We start from the raw sequence: 26,463 nt of genomic DNA on the forward strand, positions 1-26,463 counted from the left end.
AGTGTGTAAGCTTAGGGACTGATGACCTTAGCAGTTAACTCCCATAAGATTTCACACACATTTGAACATTTTTTTGTGAACTGTCAAATTCTTGCCACCCCTTTGGGTTTGGTAATACATCATTTGGCTCTCACCTTAAGACTGGGGGGGGGGGGGGGGGATGCTTCGATTTCTCTCCTGAGGTCCTTTTGAATACATCGAATAGGAGAATTTTAATAATTTTTAATTATATTTCTGTACTGTAAAATTCATGCAAAATTCCAAGCACATTACCGCATACCTCAGCTTACACGCAGAACTTCAAAATTTACTCTTGAGACAACTTTTATTGAGTTTATAGAAATAAGTGTACAAAATTTCATAATTCTAGCATTCACAGATTCTGAGAAAATGGTAAATGAACATGAAGATTTCAGGAAATGCAATTTTGCCAGATTTGTACTCAGGGTCCTCTTTGCCTTCAAGGCTTTTCCTCTGGTTTCTTGTTTTCTGCCTAGTTTCCTTTACTAGATCTTTAACTGACTTTTCAGCTGCAGAGAACCTATATTTCTCAAGATGTCGAGTGTGAAATTTCCCACATTAAAGCCCATTCTCTCTAATACCTTCATCCTTCTGACGTACTCATCTCAAATACAAAAACTGGATCATAAGTTGCAATTCTGACAACTTTAGCAGATAGAAATGCGGTTTTAGTGCTTCGTTTCCATATGAGTGAATCAGAGACTCATTTGGATTCTGGGCTTTGCCATGAACACACTTTTTTAGACGTCAGGATCGGCCAGAAACCCCCAAAGTTTAGATTATTCTAGCCGAAACCTGGGCAAAGACCAGAAAATTTTTGCAACTGAGGCAGATTTTTCAGTATATTAGTCCATCATAGTTGCTGACGGGGCTGTATTTGTGCTAAAACTTTTTATATCCCCATGCTATTTTATGTCTACCCACACGGTCAAAACGACCACGTTCGACAATGTTCCTGGGTACAATACGTGTTTCCAAGTCTTGCTATATCAGGGTACGTAACACACTTAGGAATATAGTCGAACTTGATCGTTTTGGTGTCCAGATGTTACGATGTAGAAAGTCGTTATGTTGTATGGTCAACCTAAGCAGTTGTGGTAGGTCCTACCACAATCAATAACCAACCTTGAGGCCAACATGAGAACATGTTGCAGCGCATGCATTGCCCGCCGTTTGTAATGTTCAGGGGACCCTCATGAACCGCGATGACTTCAGTCAAATTATTCTCTTTGAATAAAAGTGTCATTTCTTTCAATTATCTTCTGTACCGTAGCATTTCTTTCTTCGTATTGTCCCAAGTTTCATCGAGCAATATTACTTGCCAGTGACAAATATTCCGAAAGTTAGTTTAGTCCTTATGTTTTGTACACCAGTGTGGTATCCAGAGTCATGCCTTCAATAGCCTACGAAAAATCTGTACAAAGGTGCCGTCCATAATTTCATTCTATTACAAATTCCTCCCAAAATTTTTTATTTATGTTAGAATCCGGGTAAGGCGTATGCAGTCATACGTAGAAATCTTCTAGGTATTCTGATAAACTGAAGCAAAGCAGTGGTGGCTAAAGGATGCTCGCAAATCCAGGAGACAGCGGAAGGTATCTGAAAAAACATTAGACACCTGTGGTGGAAGCTGCTTCAGAAACAAATGTCTGCAGGTAAGTGGAAGGTTAGTTTGAACACTTAACTGGTTTATCAGGGTTGATCCTCTGTTAGGCGTATGCTCTTCCAGGGTGACAATTACTGAACTATTTGAGAAAAAAACATGAATTAGTTACAAACTACGGCGTGCATACACTTTATTCAACATGTAAACGTCACTACAGATATTCGGATTTAGGTTATGACATGTTCGATATTCCTGCCATCATTGGCGATGATGTGGAGCAGACGAAATTCTGCATGGCCCGCTGAAGTGTCGGAACATCGATGCTGTCGACGACCTCCTGAATGGCTGGTTTCAGCTCAGAAATGGTTTAGGGGTTGAAACTTCCTGGCAGATTAAAACTGTGTGCCGGACCGAGACCCGAACTCGGGACCTTTGCCTTTCGCGGGCACGTGCTCTACCAACTGAGCTACCCAAGCACGACTCACGCCCCCTCCTCACAGCTTTACTTCTGCCAGTACCTCGTCTCCTACCTTCCAAACTTTACAGAAGCTCCCCTGCGAACCTTGCAGGAAGTTTGGAAGGTAGGAGACGAGGTACTGCCAGAAGTAAAGCTGTGAGGAGAGGGCGTGAGTCGTACTTGGGTAGCTCAGTTGGTAGAGCACTTGCCTAAGAAGACAAAGGTCCCGAGTTCGAGTCTCGGTCCGGCACACAGTTTTAATCAACCAGGAAGTTTCATATCAGCGCACACTCCACTGCAGAGTGAAAATCTCATTCTGGTTTAGGGGTTAAGGGGTTATTGCTGTACACCGTCTCTTTAATATAACCCCACAAAAAGGAATCGCATATGTTCACATCCGGAGAGTATGGCGGCCAATCGAGGTCCATGCCAGTGGCCTCTGGCTACCCCAGAGCCAGAAAGCGGTCCCCAGAGTGCTCCTCCAGGACATCAAACACTCTCCTGCTTCGATGGGGTGGAGCTCCGTCTTGCATGAACCACATCTTGTCGACATCAGGGTCACTTTGGATAATGAGGATGAAATCACCTTCCAAAACCTTCACGTACTGTTGGGTAGTCACCGTGCCATCAAGGAATATCACACCGATTATCCTGTGACTGGACAGTGCAACCACACACCCGTTGAGGGTGAAGAGACTTCTCGATCGCGAAATGCGGATTCTCAGTCGCCCAAACACGCCAATTTTGGTTATTGACGAACTCAACCAAACCACACATGCACATACTAACTCCCATCATGCCCTGCGGCCAACCGTGGAGTTTGAACGTCCTAACGCAAACCGTTAAGAAGTTATGACGATTTTATTTCATATACTTCAATAATTCTCACCCTGTACCTTCCTGTAACGTTTGAACTGATTTACGCAGCCAGGAATAGGGGGACAAACAGTCTAACGTATGCTTCGAACCACGATGAAACATGACACTTTTTATAGGGGACAAACAGATTAACGTATGTTTCGAACCACGATAATACACGGGACTTTTTATAGCCTATATGCAAATTACTGACAGAGGAAAAACAGGGTACAGGTGATAGAAAAGTTTTCCAAAAATATTTGTTTTAATAGTCTCAGTTGCTAGCTGTTACAAAGGCCGGATTACAAATTGAGATCAATTAAATGGCCATCTTCAGATCTGATTAATTACGAGTTGTGAAAAGTCAATTTCTTTTGGTAAAAGAAGCAGCTTAAGGATGATTTATTTACAAAATCAAATTTTTCTTTCTACGACGCGTGATTAACCAGATCTGGCGATGATTGATTCAAACTATTAATCACTTCTGACAATTTTCAACAGAGACTGTTAAGCTGTGTCATCTCTTCTGGCAATAGTAGAAATCTATAAACAAGGAACATTTCTGCCACCGATTGAGGTACTGGACCATTGCTTTTACAGTCCGAGAACTGCACAATCATCCACATAGTCATAAAATACGTAGAAACTCTGGACATAATGTAATGATAGAATGTTATAAGGAAAGTGGTTTCGTTTCTTGGGATACGAGTGATTTGAGCCATTGTCGCACTTTTGCGTCCACAAAGCTAATCATAACACGAAATTCTCACCTGGTGGCATTTGAAACCGACGTGGGCATTTTGACCTCAGTTGCCGACCACAATATTGTACGATCCAGAAACTGGCGAATAGTAGCATGGCACGGAAACTAGTGACTACGAACATAACTTTACATCCAAATTTATTATGTCACGTAAATTTTATAAAGACAGTGTGCAAATTTTTGAAACATAGGGTGCAAAATCAAAACAGAGTTTAACTTCAAAAATTTATTAGAAAGTGGAGTCCATCGCCAGCTACTCCTTACATCGGCGTGCTAAAGTGCTGTGCTTTCTTTCTCCAGTTGCTTCGACCGTGCTGTGCCTGGTTCGCAGCATGAGTCAATGAGTTTCCCCTCCTGACACGAACAGCTACACAGCACCCACCCGAGCGAGTGAAAGTGAGGACATTCCGTCGGTACGTAGCGGTGCGTGCTCAAAACAAAGCTTCAACGCCTGCAGCAGTAACGCTTTCGGTAATGACAGTAAATCACATTTCTGGTGCACTCTTTGTTACCGCAACAGAAGCCTCATTTTAATTACATACTAAACCAATGTTTCACCGACATGTTCGCAAATCAGGCGTTGGTATATGGATACTCATAGTTCGATACTTCCTTTGTCGTAGGTTTCTCCTCATTCATCTTCAAATAATCTGCAGAGAGCAATCTTTTTACTTCCTCGTCAGCACGGTTTTAGGAAGCAGAGGTCATGCGAGACACAGCTGGACCTCTTTGTGCATTGTATACAACAGGCTCCAAGGCTGATGCCATATTTCTCGACTTTCGAAAGGCGTTGGACTCAGTTCTGCACTGTCACTTGCTCCAAAAAGTGCGCGCTTACGGTCTACCCGATGACATATGCGGTTGGATAGAAAGTTTTCTAACAGACAGGGAGCAGTATGTCTTCCTGAACGGGGTGACTTCAACAGAAACAAGCGTAACTTCAGGTGTTCCCCAGGGCAGCGTAATAGGTCCGCTGCTTTTTACGATTTACATAAACGATCTGGTTGAAGGTATTGTCGACGCCATTAGACTGTTTTCCGATGATGCTGTAGTGTACAGGAAAGTAGTATCACACGAAAGTTGTGAACAAATTAATGAGGATTTGCAGAAAATAAATGCGTGGTGTAATGACTGGCAGTTATCTCTCAATATTACTATGTGTAACCTACTGCGTATAACAAGGCTAAAATCCCCATTAATGTACCAGTACAAAATAAATGGCCAGTCTTTGAAAGCGGTAACATACGTCAAGTATCTGGGTGCGACTATTCGAAATGATCTCAAATGGAATGATCAGATTACACAAGTAACGGGTAAGGCGAACTCTAAATTGGGGTTTATTGGTAGAATCCTGAAGCGATGCAGTCCTTGAGCAAAGTATATAGCTTACAATAGGTTAGTTCGTCCAGTCTTAGAGTATTGTTTGTCTGTATGGGACCCTTACCAGTTGGGTCTGATTCAAGAGACTGATCCAAAGAAGAGCGGCAAGATTCGTGACTGGTACATTTAGCCATCACTAGAGCGTTACAGATCTCATAGAAAGTTTGAAGTGGGACACACTTGCAGATAGACGGCGCCCTAAACGGAAGGGGCTGCTCACTAAAATCCGAAATCCGATCTTCACCGAGGATGTAGAGCATATATTATTACCACCAACTTTCAAATCGCTCAATGATCACAATTCAAAGATAAGGGAAATTAGAGCTCATTCTGAGGCGTCCAGACACTCGTTTTTTCCCTCGCGCGATCCGCGAGTGGAACAGAGGGTTGAGTGGTGGGGGGGGGGGGGGGTGAGGGGGAATATGACTTTGACGCGAATAGTGCCCTCCGCCACACACCACATGGTGGCTAGCGGAGTATATACAGGGTGTTTCAAAAATGACCGGTATATTTGAAACAACAATAAAAACTAAACGAGCAGCGATAGAAATACACCGTTTGTTGCAATATGCTTGGGACAACAGTACATTTTCAGGCGGACAAACTTTCGAAATTACAGTAGTTACAATTTTCAAAAACAGATGGTGCTGCAAGTGATGTGAAAGATATAGAAGACAACACAGTCTGTGGGTGCGCCATTCTGTACGTCGTCTTTCTGCTGTAAGCGTGTGCTGTTCACAACGTGCAAGTGTGCTGTAGACAACATGGTTTATTCCTTAGAACTGAGGATTTTTCTGGTGTTGGAATTCCACCGCCTAGAACACAGTGTTGTTGCAACAAGACGAAGTTTTCAACGGAGGTTTAATGTAACCAAAGGACCGAAAAGCGATACAATAAAGGATCTGTTTGAAAAATTTCAACGGACTGGGAACGCGACGGATGAACGTGCTGGAAAGGTAGGGCGACCGCGTACGGCAACCACAGAGGGCAACGCGCAGCTAGTGCAGCAGGTGATCCAACAGCGGCCTCGGGTTCCCGTTCGCCGTGTTGCAGCTGCGGTCCAAATGACGCCAACGTCCACGTATCGTCTCATGCGCCAGAGTTTACACCTCTATCCATACAAAATTCAAACGCGGCAACCCCTCAGCGCCGCTACCATTCGCTAACGATATAGTGCACAGGATTGATGACGGCGATATGCATGTGGGCAGCATTTGGTTTACTGACGAAGCTTATTTTTACCTGGACGGCTTCGTCAATAAACAGAACTGGCGCATATGGGGAACCGAAAAGCCCCATGTTGCTGTCCCATCGTCCCTGCATCCTCAAAAAGTACTGGTCTGGGCTGCCATTTCTTCCAAAGGAATCATTGGCCCATTTTTCAGATCCGAAACGATTACTGCATCACGCTATCTGGACATTCTTCGTGAATTTGTGGCGGTACAAACTGCCTTAGACGACACTGCGAACACCTCGTGGTTTATGCAAGATGGTGCCCGGCCACATCGCACGGCCGACGTCTTTAATTTCCTGAATGAATATTTTGATGATCGTGTGATTGCTTTGGGCTATCCGAAACATACAGGAGGCGGCGTGGATTGGCCTCCCTATTCGCCAGACATGAACCCCTGTGACTTCTTTCTGTGGGGACACTTGAAAGACCAGGTGTACCGCCAGAATCCAGAAACAATTGAACAGCTGAAGCAGTACATCTCATCTGCATGTGAAGCCATTCCGCCAGACACGTTGTCAAAGGTTTCGGGTAATTTCATTCAGAGACTACGCCATATTATTGCTACGCATGGTGGATATGTAGAAAATATCGTTCTATAGAGTTTCGCAGACCGCAGTGCCATCTGTTGTTGAAAATTGTAACTACTGTAATTTCGAAAGTTTGTCCGCCTGAAAATGTACTGTTGTCCCAAGCATTTTGCAACAAACGGTGTATTTCTATCGCTGCTCGTTTAGTTTTTATTGCCGTTTCAAATATACCGGTCATTTTTGAAACACCCTGTGTGTAGATGTAGATATAGATTATTATACATTGGTGTGATAAACTTAAGGAAGAAAGTAGTTTTCGCACAATGTGTTAGCGCCAAGAAATCTAGCTCGATGAAACTTCAGCCATAGTTAGAACTGCTGCAGTATATTATAGTATAGTATTGAAAGTAACTCAAAGAAATACGCAGAGAGAGGAACAGAAATGAAACTTTAATTGGAAAACCATACTTACACTGCTCTCAGCCCGATTCATGATGGTCCCCGGACATTACGGGAGGTGCTTCTTAAGTGTCTGATGACCACGGACGGCAGCGTGCTCCGATGCAGACCACAAAGTTACTTAGTAGTTGTGACAGGGCGTTCCATTCCTCAACAAGCGCGGTTTACAGCTGTTGGCTGGTCGTTTGGACATATGGACGTGGTGCAATATGTGGGTCCAACGCATTCCACACGTGCTCGATGGGATTTAAGCAGGGATAATGAGCAGACCAGTCTATTGGCTGAGTATCCTCACGTTCGAAGAGTATCTCCACTTGCGCTGTTCGATAAGGTCGCACATTGTAATCCACAAAAATGAAGTCAGGACTGAGTGAAACTCTGAAAAGACACACACGGGAAAGGAGTACGGTGTCACAATAAGGTTGACCAATACGTGTACCGTGTTCGAAGATTTGGAGGTCAGTGCGCCCAAGCAACGTAATGTCTTTCCACACCATAACACCTGGGCAACGAAAACAATCATGTTGCACAAAGCTCCAGGCTGTATTCCATGTTCCCAGCTTTCGCCATACAGAATCACTACTGAGACTGAATTTGCTTTCATTCGAGAAGAGCACGTGACCCCACTTCTTGTCCCTATGCTCCTGGCAGCATCGTAAGCGACGTCGCCGGTGTGCAGTTGTCAACGGAAACACAACATCTACACCTACATCTACGTGATTACTTTGCTATTCACAATAAAGAGCCTGGAAGAGGGTTCAATGAACCACCTTCAAGCTGTCTCTCTACCGTTACACTCTCGAACGGCACGCGGGAAAAACGAACACTTAAGTTTTTCTGTGCGAGCCCTGATTTCTCTTATTGTATCGTGATCATTTCTCCCTATGTAGGTGGGTGCCAACAGAATGTTTTGGCAATCGGAAGAGAAAACTGGTGATTGAAATTTCATGAAAAGATCCCGTCGCAACGAAAAACGTCTTTGTTTTAATGATTGCCACTCCAATTTACGTATCATGTCTGTGACTCTATCTCCCCTATTTCGCGATAATACAAAACGAGCCGCCCTTCTTTGTACTTTTTCGATGTCATCCGTCAGTCCCACCTGATACGGATCCCACACCGCACAGCAATACTCCAGAATAGGGTGGACAAGCGTGGTATAAGCAGTCTCTTTAGTAGACCTGTTGCACCTTCTAAGTGTTCAGCCAATGAGTGGCAGTCTTTGGTTCGCTGTACCCACAATTTATCTATGTGATCGTTCCAATTTAGGTTATTTGTAATTATAATCCCTAAGCATTTAGTTGAATTTATAGCCTTCAGATTTTTGTGACTTATCGCGTAATGGAAATTTAGCTGATTTCTTTTAGTACTCATGTGAATAACTTCACACTTTTCCTTATTCAGGATCAATTGCCACTTTTCGCACCATAAACATATATCTTATCTAAATCATCTTGCAAGTCGTTTTGATCATCTGATGACTTTACAAGACGGTAAATGACAGCATCATCTGCAAACAATCTAAGACGGCTACTCAGATTGTCTCCTATGTCGTTAATATAAATCAGGAACAATAGAGGGCCTATAACACTTCCTCGGGGAACGCCGGATATTACTTCTGTTTTACTCGATGACTTTCCGTCTATTACTACGAACTGTGACGTTTTTGACAGGACTTATCGTCGGCAAAGAGACCACCACCATGTAATCGCCGTACAGTTTGGAACGTGGGATCACTTGCCTTGCAGTCATGTTAAACGCGGTTGCAATTGTAGCCGCTGTATGCTGTTGTATATAGTGGAGGTCATATGCTACTATTAGAGACCATGGCAACCATCCCCTCTCCTTCCTGCAACAGTGCGTGTTGCGGTTCTGAACGCTCCCCACGCACGTAAAACGCTGATGTGAACAATACCAAACTCCTCACATTTTCGTTCTCCTTCCAATTTCCCGATGTGGAGTCCTCTTAATGTTGCCTCTGGACGACGCTGTAATGAAGGACACCACCACAGTGCACCGTAGCTGCTCGCCGATTGACACAGACTGTCTTTTCCCGTTCCGTCACCTGCCTCGTGTAGCGGGGCCAGCCCCATTTGGTGCTTCAGTTACACTGACCTCACGCCTCGTGACGTCCAAATTTCTGTGCACGACTGGGAGACCTCTGACAACAGGTCCTGCCATTTCATTCGTTTCTGCCGTATCGTTAATACGTTGTTACTTTATCTCGTCCTTAGCTTAGCAGAGCAGTGTATTGTCAAACATTTCCTAGCCGCGCCTCTGCACTCTTCCTGTGGCTACTGACTACGGTAGGGTCGGTTTCTGAGAGAATGAGGTTTTCTTCATCCTGGAGTTGAGATGGTTTTTTCCTAACCCTCCCAAATAGGCAGTCGGCGAGAGCGACTAGGCTCATCCTAAAGGAGTGTAATTCTCGTGACGTTCTATGTTTGCTGCAGAAAAAGTTGGTGCAGGTCTTATTACATTCGACGTCACATTGGGCGACCTGCGCACCGGATGGGGATGAAATGATGATGAAGACAACACCCAGTTTCTGACTGGAGAAAATCCCCAACCCACCCGGGAGTCGAACCCTGGGCCCTTAGGGCCGCGGTCCGTCACGCTGACCATTCAGCTGTCGAGGCGGACTTTTCCGTCGTGGAAAGGCTACAAACCGTTTGAAAGTGTGTTCCCGTGCGCGGGCGCCACATTCTGGTTAGCCATTTTCCGGTGTTTCTCGCCGAATATCGTGGATTCGTGGCTCATTTGTCGTAGGCGTCATTGTAAATAAACCAGCTTGAAACACACATTGAATTTGAACGACAGCAAATTCTGCTTTGTGTATGAAATATCGTTGTCATGTGGAACAGATAATGCTGGCTAGTGAAGATCTGAATTACATCTAAAGTTTGGTGACACAAATAGAAATGTCCACAGCGCCGCGGACCACTGCGAGACGTGCGGGTAGAGAGTCAGTGAGGTTATGGAAGGTACCGACAGGGATGTGGAGCCGTGCTGAATCCATTGCCGTGGCTGCGCTAGGATTCTCGGTTGAGGATTTGTGGCACGAGAAGCCTGATCGAGTTCGTCCCACAGCTCCTCGAATGGGTTTAAATCCTGGGAGTGTGGTAACCCCATTCTGGAGCTCTTCCAACCACGTACTAACACTGCCAGCTGTGTGATACGTTGCATTGTCCTGCTGGTAGATGCCATCGAGCCAACCCCATGTAGGGGTTGACATGGTCCCGAAGGATAGATGCGTTCTTGCGTGAAACCATTGTGCCTTCCAAAATGATCAGATCACCCAGGGAGTGCCACGAAAAATTCTCCAGCCCATAACGCTGCCTGCTCCTGCCTGGAACACTTCGACAATATTGTTACAGGGTGTTTGGTTTCATATGTTCCAAGACGTACACGCCATCGGCCATCTGTCCAATGGAGCATCAAATGTGATGCACCTGAGAAGGCCACCTGACACCTTTGGTGGACATCCAGTTTGCAGTACTGGCGTTCAAATTCCAGCCTTCGTCGCCAGTGAACTGAGCTGTATTGTGGCTCGCGTTGGTGCCGTTGATTGGTTGGCATCGTGTGATAGGGATAGTTCCGTCTCGTTTTCTTCTTGTATTTACTGGCGCCACTACGTTTGCTAGCATTGTCTGTCTGTGAGTGGCGGCAGCAGCAGCAGCAGTTATCGATACCTAGTACCATGGTACTATCTTTGGAAGAACGTCAAGTGTTCTTTTGGGTCAGAGTTGTCGGGCAATTTGGTTGGGACGGAGCAGCAGCGAGGTCCGACAGCGCAAGGGCATACCAGGACCGCTGACGACATGCAGGCACTGCCGGATCGAGGGGCTGTAGTTTCCAGGGTGACAACCTGGTTCTCAACCGCATCCACGACATTTGAGTTGAGTGAACATTAACCGAGTAGTGAAACCTCCACTATTTTGAGATCACGCTGTTTGTTCGCGCGTTGCTGCTCGCAGGGTTGCTGAGACGAAGAACAATGAGTGGAGTGTTTGGAACTGGCAAGTTAATTAGCCATCCTCCGCTTCTTATCATTAATCAATTAAATCCTTGTGTGTATTGATGAAGCTCAACCAGCGGCATTTTTCTGCCTAGTGGCCGCTAACGCCCCAGTTACCTGCCCTGGAGGTTAGCGTATTTTGGCGGCAGTGTACTTTTCCTCGCTTTGCCGCTGCTGTCCGGTAGGGCGTGTAGTCCGACAGCCTCCTTGACTGTGGTTGTTGAAAGAGTGCTGGCCGGCATTTAAACTTAGTTTGAGTTGCCATCCGGTTAAGTGAATACAACTCTTGTCTGCCTGTCTTATTATCGTTTACCAAACTGAACGACTTTCCCAGGTCGATTCTTGGAGCACTGTCTGAGGCCCACTTCTCTCTTGATTTGATCAGATTGTCATTATTGTCAGTAAGGCCTTCAGCAGTGAATGCAATTTGTCTCAAGAATTTTTATCAGATATTGTCTCTTAATATGATTGTCATTTTTTTATAATATTTTAGTAAGAATTTGCTATCTAGGCCTTCATCCGTCAAATGCTTTTGGAGCGGTTCTAGGCGCTTCAGTATGGAGCCGCGCTGCTGCTACGGTCACAGGTTCGAATCCTGCCCCGGGCATGGATGTGTGTGATGTTCTTAGGTTAGCTAGGTTTAAGTAGTTCTAAGGCTAGGGGACTGATGACCTCAGATGTTAAGTCCCATAGTGCTTAGAGCCATTCGAATCAAATGGTTTTGAGTTATTACTATTGAGGCCTTCAGCCGACAAATAATTTCAATTTCTGGTCAATAAGGCCTTCAGCCGTGAATGCAATTTAACTAAAGAATTTTTAATTAGATATTGTCTTAACAGTCAAATTTGATTATTGTTCCTTATTGTCAACCTTACGTACAATTGGTTCCAAATAAAGTGTACGTAAGTTAAAAAAAACTGAGCAACGAACGGTAATTGAGTAAGGCCCCGTGCACACCGAATCTGCCTTTTCTCTAAGTAAACGCATTTCATGAACAGCAGTCAGCATGGGTGCGGGAAACAAGCACGTGCTGCGGAGACCCATACGCAGCCACGTTCGCTGAACGGTCGTTGAGGAGAGAGTGTCGGTAGATTCTTGGTTCATATGGGCGATCAACTGCTCAACAGTCGCAAGTCTAGTCGCCCGTACACATCTCCATAGCCGTCGTTCATCCTTGTGCCGGTGATGCACCTCAGTCGCCTCGGCGCCGGTTTTCGATAATACAATCATGTATTGCACGATATACTTCAACTACGGCGGCATGAGAACAGTTCACAAATTTAACCGTTTAGTAATTGTTTCCGCCCTTGGCCCTAAAGTCCAGGAACATGCTCCTTTGCTCGTCATCGAAATCGTCTTTTTTTTCGTTACGACAACGACTGCACAGTTCTCGGCATCTCCTCGACACGCTTTATATAGGGCCTAACCTCCACTACTAGTGCTGCTATTGCACACTGACGCTGAACAGAGGCCGTGGTAACATTAATATAACTGGACCGTTTATATCCCAAAAGCGAAACACATCACTTGCGAAAGTGGGTAAAGCCAATAAATAATTAGTACCTTTGGTGTAAATAATCAGACACGCCTGTCTGCAATATACGACAGCTGCAAGACACGACGTACTGAAAACCTTATAATCACCATCTTCTTCGTCAATAGATGACTCCGCTGGGCACCAGAATGACAAGTCTGGTCGCCAGCATAAAAAAGGCAGACTTCTCTCCCAACAGACAATCGTCACTGGATGAATAAGATGCTGATTATCTTCGAAAGCTCAAGTCTTAACTCCGAATTAGGTGCGAACTGAACTCCGAGAAACCTTTTACACGAGGACGCTGCTGCGAAAATTTCGATGCAGTAAATATAGTGACTGTAGACAGTATAGCATAGTTACCTCTCCTAACAAAATAGAGCTATCGTTTGATTTGATCCATTAGAAATGGTTTTTAAAGCCTGCGACTGTGAAACAATAAGTTTGTTTATAAATAAATCTTCTGCTACCAGTCACGATTTTTCTTTATTTTACTTTTCGCACGACGCGCTTCGGGAAATGATTCCTATTTTCAAGTGCGTTTTTTTGTGTGTACATGAATAGAAATGGCTTAATACACACAAAAAGCGCACTTGAAAATGGGCGTCATTTCCCGAAACGTGTCATGCGAAAAGTAAAATAAAGAAAAATCGTGACTGGTAGCGGAAGATTTATTTATAAACAAACATAGAGCTATTATTTCTTTGGTTATGTCGCAGGCAAGGCTGTGACGCTTATTTTGCCCGATCATGCCTCCTTCCTTTAGTAGCACATCTACAAGGTGCCTCCATTCTCTGTATCCTTGTCTGATAGGACCACAGAAAACGTGAACAATTAATACATCGCTGGCTGCAACATGTCACTTCCATTTTACAGTTTTTTTTCCCCTCTGGGGCGTCGGGAATGGGGTCCGTTGTTATTAGACTGGTCTGAAGCTGCCCGTGAAGGGCTTAATTTCATTCTATGGAACAATTCTACGTATGATGTGACATGTCCCATGTGCATGCGTTGCAGGAGGTCTGAATGTGCTCCACGTATAAATTAGAAGCGTTAGCCAGATATCACAACCTGACAATAACGAAGGAAATCTCCGCGATGGAGAGAGTCAATCGCAAATCATGTGTACTGTGGAGTGATGGGAACCATATCTTCTGTTACCCACAAAATTAGCATTGACATTTACGAGAGACAAGCTGAAAACCGTTATTATGAACTGAAAAATATACTACAGTCTCCAGAATGAGATTTTCACTCTGCCGCGGAGTGTGCGCTGATATGAAACTTACTGTATGCTGGATCGAGACTCGAACTCGGGCCTTTGCCTTTCGCGGGCAAGTGCTCTACCAAATGAGCTACCCAAGCACGACCCACGACTCGTCCTCACAGCTTCAATTCTTCCAGTACCTCGTCTCCTACCTTCCAAACTTCACAGAAGCTCTTCTGCGAACGTTGCAGGACTAGCACTCTTGGAAGAAAGGATCTTCGGAGACATGGCTTAGCTACACCCTGGGGGATGTTTCCAGAACGAGATTTTCACTCCGCAGCGGAGTGTGCGCTGATATGAGACGAGGTACTGGCAGAGTTGAAGCTGTGAGGAAGGGTCCTGAGTCGTACTTGGGTAGCTCAGACGGTAGTGCACTTGCCCGCGAAAGCCAAAGGTCCCGAGTTCGAGTCTCGGTCCAGCACACAGTTTTAATCTGCCAGGAAGTTTCATACTACACTATTATGAAACATTTCTCCTCTATGAAAACTAAATATTATTGTGGAAAAAGACTAAATCGGATCCTAATTTTTCCTGTTTTCGCTCTTTTGCAGACAGCTGGCAACGAGGTACAATAGTGCGAAATGTTTTGTGACCACCGCTAGAAGCATAATTAATTAATGCCTAACATCTCAGAATGGATGCCAGAAGATGAATTTGAATGTAAAACAGATGTAGTGTGATATTGTTTTGCGGCAAACGTTTGAGTCCAGCTAAAGCATCCACGAAGAAGTTGATATCTCGTTATTTTACTTGAAGTATTTTCCTAGTGAAATATTGCTGCAGAGACATTTCTCGCTCTTGTGTGTGTGGGAATAGTCCATATTAATTTTTTGCACTTCATAATGTGCACTACTTCAGTTCTCATTATTTCATGACTCGTCATAAAATACCGTGGTTTATCTCAGACACAGAGCTTTGTCCTCAGTTCAGGTGGGCCCTAGTCGAAATTGAATCAAGTTGTCCAGCGTAGGGAGCCTCCGACGCTGCGTGACAATTGCAGGAAGCGCAGATGAGGGACGCTTGCCAAGTAGGCGGCGGTCCGAGTGGCATAATAAGTTCAATGAACGACCAACTGACGTAGTGGCCTATTACGACTGCAGGGAGTGCCGCCAGACGGAACTAGGGGTCGGAAAAAAATACAGTAAATATGAACAAAGTTAAGGAAAGTCATTGGCAGTTCAGTCGATTGTAATTGGAGATTTAAAGATGCGTTTCGAAAAACCTATCAACTTCTATAGATAACGCGCTTGTTGCCCATATTCATGTAAAAGAGTACAAACCAACAGCCTTTGTCAAAAACTGTGCTACAACACAGCACGGCTTGTAAATTTCCTTTTGAGACCAGAAAAATGTGTTGCCTTGTACTTTTTTAAAATGTGGATCTTCTAACATCGAATCGAAGAAAGCTGGATTAATTATAGCGTTCCAAAGTCGAAAGAAGTCAAGAGAATAGTGCAAAAAAAGTAAACAATATTAGCCAATAACAGAAAGGGATGTATGTTTCAGGCTCGTAATATTATGATTGTTAACGAAAGAATTACAAGGAGCTATGCGTTACTAACGCCATATAATGTCGTCAGTAAGAGAGTACAGGGGCTCAAATATCTAGAATTGTTAAGCAGAGGCATTAGCAAACATAATGGATGTAGAAAATAAAATTTACAGTTTTGCTAGTCAATTATAACAAAATTAGACTGACATGTGAGGGAACGTACTGAACCAAAAATTGTGCTCGACAAGGTTGTATCATGTCACTCTTAGTTTGCTCTGTGTCCTGTCACAATGAATTCAGCAAGGGTGCGGCTAAATGGTAGCCCTAGTAGTAATCGTGATGACATTCTATTGTAAGAGATATGGACAGGCGCAGAAATAGTGGAGAAAGTAAGCTGTATTATCATTTAGAATTGAAGAAAAACAGTATTTCTGTTAATAGCAAAATCATAAACAATGCCAACGGTATCAGACATTGCTACTCACATGAAACACATCTATAATTTGCGATAAATGGCTCGTGTGAGCGTTCGATGGTCATTCGCAGAAGAGTAGAGAATATTTTATTAGCGTCTAGGCAAATCAGCTAGTTCTATGACAGTAATGTGACCAACCTCTAAACGGATGAATTTTGACTTTTTCCGTTATTTTCAGCCCTAGAGTGCGGCTTAGTCACTCATACACAAAAGCATGTTCTGTTAATATCTTCGAAAATATGGCTACATCGGAACTCACAAAAGAAAAATCTTAGTTAGAGCCTCAAAAGATAATAGTTAAAAAATAGAAGTGGTTACTGTAGAAACGACAAAACTGAGAAAATGGGCGTACATGTGAAGAGCTGGAGCAACATCGCCACTATCTCCAGCACTTAGAGCGTCTTAGCGACTTGTAATTCAAAATATCGACGGTTGTTGGTGAATGATGCAACCAGCCCAAATAGTTTTTAAATGTTTTGTTTTAGTGCTATAATCGGTTTCGGGATACCATGCCCATCTTCAGATCTCTAATACTTTTAGTTACAGGTGTTTTGGCCAACAGGATGTCGTCAGATTCCACACTATGGAAGAATATTTGAGTATTTTGTGCCACTTTTTGAAATTGTTTCATTAACAAAATTACGCTTTAGTGCTTGCATCATACATAAATAAATGCGTGCATTTTAGCGAATTTTATTAATGAAACAATTTAGAAAGTGACACTAAATACTCAAATATTGTTGTGCAGAGTGGGAACAGACGACATGCTGTCGTCAAAACATCTATGTGATTAAAAATATTAGTCATTTGAAGATGGGCATGGTAGCCCGAAACAGATTGTGGCACTAGAATAAAACATTTATAAAGTATATGTGGCTGGTTGCGTTATTCACCAACCACCACTAACGGCCGCGGAATTCACAAGATCCAACATGGGTAAAATAACATCGATAGATGTATTTCATGTTCGTTAACATTCAACAGACAGCGGAATAACTGTGCCATCTTCGGCCAAATATTTTGACTGCTGCCTTTCCAAAAATCAACTATCATCATTCTTTGAAAGAGATCTGCAGTTTTTGAGGTCTAAATTTGTGTTCATGGTAGATTACTACGTACTAACCAAGTTCTCGAAATAATAACGTTTAAATTTTTCAGAATGAAATTTTTCCACCCTTACATAAAACTAAATTACGCATATCACACGTCTTATTACGACCTGCATCCATAGAACTTCATCTTGAGATGGATACAGAAGGATTCTGCATGACTGATAATGTGTACATACGGATGTTTCTTGGGTACAACAGTAACAGATAGTCAAGCGACTGACGCAAATGAATAATTATCTCTTTTACACCTTTTACAGTCGTGGCCTGGTGAACACTTCAGACGGAAAGGGGTAAGGTAATTGAAAATTAACGATGTATTTACCAATCCCAGCACCCATCATTGTCGTCTTAAAGTGGAGTGTATTGTTGGCATGACAACTTGTGACTTACATAAAGAGAGGGACGCCTATACAGTCAAGCGTGTCCTACTTCGTTTAAGCAAGCACAAGGGGACCGCCGCAGGCATGCACGCCCCACCAGAGGGCGCGCGACAAATTGCTTATTTCCGCCGCTCCCCCACACGGGGTACTTACAGCAAGGAACCACCTGCTGCACGGACACCAGGCACGGCGCTGCTTCAGGTTACTGTCGTTCCATGTGGGACGTTCGACGTTCAATCACACGCGTGGCATATTACGCGAAACAGTTCAAACGTAGAGCACACGTGCGAAACTTTCGAATTCACTCGCGCGGGTGTCTGCGCGACGCGTTCGGTAGTCGGCTGCGGAGTCGACTGCGGGCGGAACAAAGTTTGACTATCAAAGCGCTCGTCTGCGCGCTTCGCATTTGAACGCTTCCGCACTGTCATCTAGCGGTAGTTGTTGGAACTACTAGCGCTCTCCGCACGAGATAGTTTCGGTTTACTCCTTGGGGAGCGCTGCAACGAAGACTCACTGCCCATGCATTCTGCAAGCTCTCCAGTTCTGGCACTTCATTCTGACCCTATGACGGTGCTAGTGACTGCAATCAGCGGCGATTCGAGAAAACATTTTCACACACATGTCCTTTTTAAGCCCATCCTCCCTCCCTTCGCCTTCCTCAGAAATGAGTTGTCTTTCCTTGGGCTCTTGATTTTTCTTGTTGAAATAAGCACTACATAGGTGTTCCACTGTAACAGATACAAATTTCTGAATCTTATCTAAGTGATGAATATTCAAGGTAGGAATTATTTGCTTCCAATCACGACGATTCTTGACATTTTCAAAAGCTTTTAGTTTAAGCAGAAGTAAATAATTCCTGCGTAAATAAAAATGTGCTATCTTCTAAACTACGTGGAAAGAATGAGAATTTTTTTTTTAGTTTAATGATTGAACATTTTAATTTTATGTTTCCAAATCATCCCGCTTTCTATGGGAAAAAGGGACACACAAAAAAGTATCATCTCACTTTGTACTGAAGTGTTAAACATAAGACATTACTTAATTACGAAACTTACTTGTGAAGGAAACCCTGCAGTAAGTTGTTGAATTTCAGAAAAATTACGAAGAAAGTAATTGAAAATTTATAAACACAGTAGCATTTTTTTTTTTTTTTTGTATGCGGCTGAAAAGGGAAACCACTAATTTTAATGTGATACGAAAGAGAAATCTTTTACTAATAAAGTCACTTATAATCTCTACAGTGTTCAGTGTAGGAAATTCTTCCCTCTAATAAAAGCGGTATCCCGGCCGAAGTGGCCGTGCAGTTCTAGGCGCTACAGTCTGGAACCGCGTGACCGCTACGGTCGCAGATTCGAATCCTGCCTCGGGCATGGATGTGTGTGATGTCCTTAGGTTAGTTAGGTTTAAGTAGAAGTTCTAGGGGACTGATGACCTCAGATGTTGAGTCCCATAGCGCTCAGAGCCATTTTTAAAAGCGGTACCATCTTTCAGAATAGAATCTAAATCTATTTACTTCAAGAGTTCGCTTTCAGTTCTAAAGTTGATAGTCACACAATCGTTCTTTAGAAAGTGTTGACTTAAGATACAGGAAGGTTCTAATCCTGCCTCGGGCATGGATGTGTGTGGTGTCCTTAGGTTAGTTAGGTTTAAGCAGTTCTAAGTTCTAGGGGACTGATGACCTCAGCAGTTAAGTCCGATAGTGCCCAAAGCCATTTTTTTGATACTGGAGGGTTATAATGAAAGGGCAGCTACTGACAAGGTTCAGTGTGGCCTGTACTTAACCTATAGCAGCGAAATATGGTAGATATTATAATGAGTTAATGCGGAACTGATTTACGCTGGAAAAAATTAGTTCAATTTTGGCCACCAGGTGCCATTCCGGTGCTTTGAATGGATAAGGAATGGGGCGTAGGCTAAAAACATCAAACAAGTGAGAAAGGCATAATATTGAATTTATTAGTAACTACCACTTACACAGTTTGTTGAATATGAACTCTGGAGACATAGACGAGATGCTACATGTGTAAAATCAGATATGCACCTGATGGCCAAAATTGGACATAATTTTTTTTTCAGCGTAAATCAGTTCCGCATTAACGCATTAGCATACCTACCAAGTTTGGCTACCATACGATAATTATAGCCCACACAGGATTTCCGCGTGTAACTGGGCATTAATTATAACCACCCACTGGTTTTTATCAACTTGCGCTGTTAAAAATTTGTTTCACCACCTATGTAGTGTACCATCATATTTCTTGTCAAGGTTGCTCCTGATTGAAATGTGGGCCTGATTAGAAATTTGTACATTTTAAATTTATTTGTACTAACTCAGACTTTATTTGATACCGAACTCAGTAGCAGCTCATAGCCACACATTCGCATTTATCTCGCAAACGGCTAGTTGCGGAAATGCATTTGTTGTAACGTTTTTGCTCTTCTTGTACACTGCCAACCGTGTCAGTTTTCAGTAGTGATTATGATACAACCTGTACACAAATTTGGCACTAAAGCCAGACGTTTGTATTGCTTGGGTGTTAAACTGGCCCTGTCAACCGTCTTATACTGTAAGTCACTATAAAGTGGGCAGAAAGGTATCATTTTCGATTTTTACATTTACTACAGTTTCACTTCATCATGTGTGGTTGCAGTAAGTTATTCAAGAGAAGCGAAGGTTCTAAAATTACCATCATGTATGAGGCCCTTAGAAGCCAAGGGATGTAAGTAACAAAATTTTAGTTTTGAATAAATGATGTTCTAAGTTGAGACACTGCAGAAAGCCGGCCTGATGTGGCTGAGCGATTCTAGGCGCTTCAGTCTGGAACCGCGCGACCGATGCGGTGGCAGTTTCGAATCCTGCCTCGGCCATGGATGTGTGTGATGTCCTTAGGTTAGTTAGGTTTAAGCAGTTCTAAGTCCCATAGTACTCAAGCCATTTTCGAACATTCTAGAAAATTCCATGAACAACTTAAGAAAAAAGTAATTACTTGCACACTTTTGAAGCTTTATTGCCTACCTTACCAGAACAATCAATTCTGAATTGCCAGTTAATAATTTTTTACTAGTAACTGAAAGTCATGGATTACAGTGACATTAATAGGAACACTTTAATGACAGGTAGTAACCTAATACTTGAGTTGAACGTGATTACGAGTCTACTCAGACCCTGCAAGCTTTCATTTTTATTTTGTGAATAGTAAACTTCTCCATGAGTTTGATTAGCAGGCTTCAGTGTTCTGGCAGCTTCATGATGTGGAAATTTCTGGTAAAATTAATCATGTAATGGTCCACAAAGGGAAGTAGAGTCTGTAGGTCCCTGTACATCAGATATTTTAACTTATGTTTCTCATTATTTGTTTCTAGAGCAGCAAAGACACTGGTATTTCTACCGCAATGATGTGGCTTCTTGTTATTAACATTTTGAAAATCTTCCAGCTTTTCATCAAGAGATTGTTTGAAAAACAAGATGAAGTTTGATTTCTTTTGAAAATGCAACCATTGAATTTTTGTCAAGCCCTTCACTGAGTCCTTGAGATAGTTATTGAGTCCACTTAGTATGATGAAAGCATTGTCAGTCTTTTGGACTACCTTAAATTTCCCGCAGGCTCTGGAAATAAGCAATTTCCACCTATCAGGAACAAATATCCACGGACTTTTCCTGTTAACCTTCTCAATAATTCCACAGTTCCAATGTGTGTATTCTGGGTAATAGGATGCCAAAACTTTACAATGCGTTTGAAAGTTATCTAAATGAATAGAAATATGGACCTCTGTACTCTGTTTCTGATTGTAAGCCTGAGCTGTGATAATATATGAACTGTGATAGTGAAACTTGTACTGTCGTAATATGAAAGCCAAGTTCCACTGTAAAAGTAATTCGTTGTCATAATGAAAAGGGAAGTATTTTATACTACAAATGTTAGCAATGTGTCTGCAAGAATTTTGAACTGTATAAACTGACTGAATAATTAACTTGGACATGAAACCTAGAGAAGCTGGCTTTGCATTGATCGCAAAAACAGCCTCTGAACAACATAAGTTGGCCCTGATTGACTAAATAAATAAAAAATTATAATTTCTATTCTGCAGAAATCTGGATAACGCGTTTCAGTATTGCTCCGTCTTGCGCACCGCAATGCTAAAGCTGCAAATTACTGTATCTACACAGAGATACTCGAGAGGTGCAATGAGTTCTCTGTCAATTGTAAATCGAACTGTTCATCGAATATACTTGGTTGGATGATCCATTAAAAAGAACTTTAATAGATAGGTTGGTAAGAAAATAAAATTTGCGCTTACATGACAAAACTATATATAATATATATAATATATATATATATATATATATATATATATATATATATATATATTGTTCTCTCAACATCTAAACAATACACTTTTCTCTTTCTCAAATTAAACAACTTTCAATACAATAACCGAGTTAGTTCGATGGAGCACAATAGTGAAAAAAAAACATCATAATAACATTTACGTGATATTTCATTAGATTTCCTCCTTCACAAAAAATTCATTGATAAATTGAGACTTTAAATTCAAAATATAATATTGCCATTGCTTCCTCACTAACAAAGCTTAACATTGCCTGTATCCTTACTCAAACACTGCTTAACATTGTCAGCTTAACTGTAATACAGCTGAACTTTGACATCCTCACTCTGCCAAAGATCAACTTCGACTGCGCCCTCGCACAGCGATGTTAGCTCAACTTCTGCTATACAGCTTACAACATTGCTGCTCGCTTATAATCGATTCAGGTACCAAAATTATACATGACACCTATCACGTTTACTTTTATTTTGACCCCCAATATTGTCCGATAGAACAGGAACGGTCTTCATATAATTAAGGCTAACCAGCCATTGACTTTCTTCTTCTGTTCTGGATGCACACGCATTGCCCGAACTCTTACAGGACTCGGTAAGATTGTCTGCCGCGAGTAATGAGTGTAATGGACGGGGGCACTACGAATGTAGTGTGTAGACACTAAGTTGGGAATGTGGGTCTAACGGGGGGCGCGCAAGGGATAAAAGGTTGAGCATGCATGTGATGCCCTTGAGGAGGGCTGTATCCGACACGTCTGAACTGACTTTGGCCTGTGCGGGCACGTGAGTTGGGATGTCTGGGCCTAGTATAATGTAGTTTCGGCCTACTCCATGCTCGCATAGTTTCTTGCCGTTGGAGGTACGTATTTGTGAATTCCATTCGGGGTGTTTTGCGTTTAAATTTGCAGCGGCGATTACCCGCGGTGCTGATATCGTGTATTACCATGTTCTTAGATGGGCTGTATAGCGATATCAGTGCGGTGTTGGCTCCGTTGAACCTGACCCTAGTGGCTGTAGCCTCTAGTCTCTCAAGTGCAGAGAGCTCGATGTTCTTGTGTTCTATGGCTTTGTGTATGCCGTCCACTCGGTCGGTACGATAGACGGAGTAACCTGGCACGTTAGCTGTTTGTGAGTCATGAATCTGTGTTGACGTTCGCGTTACAGGGCTGGTGTGGTGTGTTATCCATGAATTAATGTAAACAGCGGTGTGATAATGGTTTGTATGTGAGTCCAACTGAGTGAGCCAGACATGAGCTTGTGAAAAGTTGTGAGACACACCCCATAATCTTCGTGATTATTTTGGTAGCCATGAATCCGGGGAATAATGTCTCCATTATTCTTCAGAGTCTTGTGCAGAAGCTGGGAGTGTCGCCTATGGGCTATCGGTTGTGTTGGCGGCCGCTGCTGCTTGTGTTGGCGTCGTGTTTTGTCTGACTTGTGCCTCCTGTTTGTGAAGTTGTTGTGGGGGCCAGTGTGGTCCCTGTGTACTGTGGGTCGTTGGATTGGTGTCCGAGCTGCGTGTCTATGTAATGGTGTTAACAGTGTCTTGCTGCCTGTGTTGCTGTTGTGAAGTAGTTGTGCTCATCTTGTTCCAGTTGATTCTCCTCCTCCACCTTCTCTGTGGCTGTGACAGTCCCTGTGTGGGTGCATTTTCTGTGGCTTGTGTTGGGCTGCAATCCTTGGTGTCTGGGGAATAGGGTCGTGTTGTTATTCGTGTCGCATGATGTGACCGATGCGTCTCTGGTGTTGGTTGTCGTCCGACTTGTCAGTGTGTCTGTTGCTGGGGGAGTTTGCTGCGTGGGTGCACAGCTCGGAGGTTCCTCTGCCCGCACCGTGTTGCTGGGGTTGCCAGGTAGCACTCCAGCAAAGGATATCCCACTCCTTACTGGGCGCGGAGGTGTTTCGGAGCTGTGACTGCGAAAGGTTTGGCCCGTTTTGCTAATTTGCGCCTAAGGGCCTCCTTGTAGGCAACGCACTCCCTGTGGTTGGCCGGATGGGCCTCACCACAGTTGTAGCATTTGTATGGTGCCGTATGGGGGAGTGTAGACTGTTGTGGCCACCAGAGCATTTGCGGCAGCGGAGAGCGAGACCGCATCGAATACCCGCATGCGCGAAACGCTGGCGGTTGTGGTGTTGATGGGGGTGCAAGGTATGTTTCAGATCTATACACTAACGACCACATGAAAAAACAACTTCATCTTCAGCATGTCGCGTGATTTGACCGTCTCGGCCAGCACAACAATGCAGCTGTGCGGAGGTCTAACCTTGCCCAGTTGACTCATTCGATTTACACAAATACATTCCCAGCCTAGGGCAGTGCGTTCATTTAGTACTGTTTCAGTTGGGGTTCGAGCATCTACCCCCTTGATCACGTACTGCTGTGTATTTTCCAATACGGTTCTGTATGTGAACTGCTCCACCGTCTGGTCCGAGCACGGGGCTCACAACACGAACCACACACCACTGTTAAGCACTAATGAAGGACTGGGTCCCTTACTTCGATTGCACATAATTCATTAAGGTCAATCCAACACATTTATTTCAAATTACATAAATGAAGTTACATTTGAATCTGTCTGACATTAAACAGGAACAAAAAAAACAATTTCAATACCAGCTGATTTAGTGCCTGAAGCGCAAGTTAAGCCAATAACCAGGTAAACTAAACAATTCACCGTAATTAAAAAGAAAAACAAAACTGAATTAATACACCCCACTGACAACACATCCAAAAAACCTTACAATACTACTCAAAAGAATATACTTAAGTGGGGGGAGGGGCAGTCATTCACCCGACAGGACACTTCAAAATGAGTTCAATAACACAGCTGGATGCCCCAGAAAACAGCAAGACATTAAATACACTTCATTTGACGATTAACCAATACTCATTAACATTGCGGCACTCCAGTTAGAACTGCAGTGTCCCAAAGAAACAGGCGCTTATTCTGAAAGAACAATTTTTTTATATGTTTAAATTACAGCATAGAAGAATTCCAAATCTTTCCCCTTTCTAGGCGGAGGCTGAGCCAGAAACACGGAATGCCACAAAAACACAGTTTTGCTGTGAAATATTACAGGACACCCGGAAGCAGTAACAGACAAGGTGTCGGCACCCACAAATAACACAAGCTAAGAGTCAGGCTGGGAGCACGTCCTACGAGAACTTGTTCACACTATGCTCACCACAAACTGTAGACATACCGGCCGAGCGTCCGCTTGCGTTGGCTGCCAGAAGGACGAAGCAACCAACAGGCCCACGCCGTGCTTCTCACACAGGCACCCCAATTTGTACAAACATCTAGGCCAACACCATCTCCGGACTACCCTCTCACTGCGAGGCTTGGCACAGTTTATATGAAATGCCTTCCAGGCAACCAGTAACCGCCGCAGGAGTTTCACGATTAGCAAACAGGCCCAGCGTAACAGACATCACGCATGTGCTTACGCCCGAGCCACAACTCCGCCAGTCTCACCGGCCGCCCCAAAACCGACTGACTCTCGCCGCATCGCGCGCCCCAGCCGAAAACACAAAGATGCTCATGCCCGGGGACGCGCCAAAGATAACAAGCCGATCGCTGATGATCGACCAGCGATCTGGCTCACCGTCCTTTCTTTCAGAAAGTTCAGTAGATTCGTATGTCTTGTTCGCTTTTGGTAAATTCTTCGTTTAGAAGACTAAGGCCTCCAAAGCTGTGTACAATGACTGGTGGGAAGCCAGCAGAGGATATGTTTTACTTCTGCGTAGCTGAATTTGAGTGTGATGCAGTCGCAGAGTTGTTTGTGTTGTTCTCCGTGTACTTGGTGTTACTACTGGAGGTTGACGGAGTTGGCAACAGCAATCAGCTGTTGCCTCGTGAGCTCATGAGCTCACTCGCCTGTGTGTCATCTTTGCGGTGTTTGTGATGTGGACCGACCTTCTGTCACGGTCCGTCTTCCATTTCGTGTGTGTCCTCTGTCGACTCTGGTTCTGGTGACTGAGCTGCCGGAGGTGATACAGAGAGCATGTCTAGGGTATTCGCAGCAGTAGCTTGTGTGTGTGTTCGTGTTTGTATAATGTCACCCTACACGAGCGGTTCGATCAGCTCTTGCTGGCCAGAGACTGCTGGTCCCTCAAGGCAGCTGCGGCCTGCAACGTGGCGAGTGGGACAGAAATGCTGGTGGGGTCGGCCACCATCTCTGCCGTTTGTGCTTCAGTCATGTTGCAGGTAAATGGATGGGATAGGCTGGGGGATCCAACTTCTCCCAAGCGTAAGGAATTTTATTATGTAGGGAGGAATCCGACATCCTTTGCTTTTTTCTGAGAAGAAAAAAGATTTAATATGTACCCTACGTAAGTGGGAAGTCCCCACGACCTATCAACGCAGAGTGCAATGCGCGGAGGAAGGAAGAAGGCCTGCAGCACGCGTGAATGGCCGATGGGAACAGGTCCCTGGTACTGCCTTCGAAGTCCATAGCAAAGGACGGGAGAGCCCTGCTGGGGAAGCTTGCAACAAGAGTTGTGGGAGTTATGTGTCGTCGACTCATGTCGGCGGAGCGC

The 26,463-nt window shown here is 43.7% G+C and overlaps 1 protein-coding gene across 3 annotated transcripts in view; it reads right to left on the reverse strand.

The window, feature by feature from the left end:
* Positions 1–17,926, reverse strand: part of LOC124790108 (rab11 family-interacting protein 4) — a 965,431-nt gene extending 947,505 nt beyond the window's left edge. For 2 of the 3 annotated variants that reach the window (XM_047257680.1, XM_047257677.1), the window contains exon 1: positions 17,734–17,925. The gene's annotated coding sequence lies outside the window, so the exon portion shown is untranslated. Of the gene's footprint in view, positions 1–17,733 lie in introns of all 3 variants that reach the window. The other variant, XM_047257679.1, reaches the window with a different exon arrangement.
* Positions 17,927–26,463: the final 8,537 nt, after the last annotated feature.

Source organism: Schistocerca piceifrons, chromosome 3 (genome assembly GCF_021461385.2).
Source record: "Schistocerca piceifrons isolate TAMUIC-IGC-003096 chromosome 3, iqSchPice1.1, whole genome shotgun sequence".
NCBI classification, from domain to species: domain Eukaryota; kingdom Metazoa; phylum Arthropoda; class Insecta; order Orthoptera; family Acrididae; genus Schistocerca; species Schistocerca piceifrons.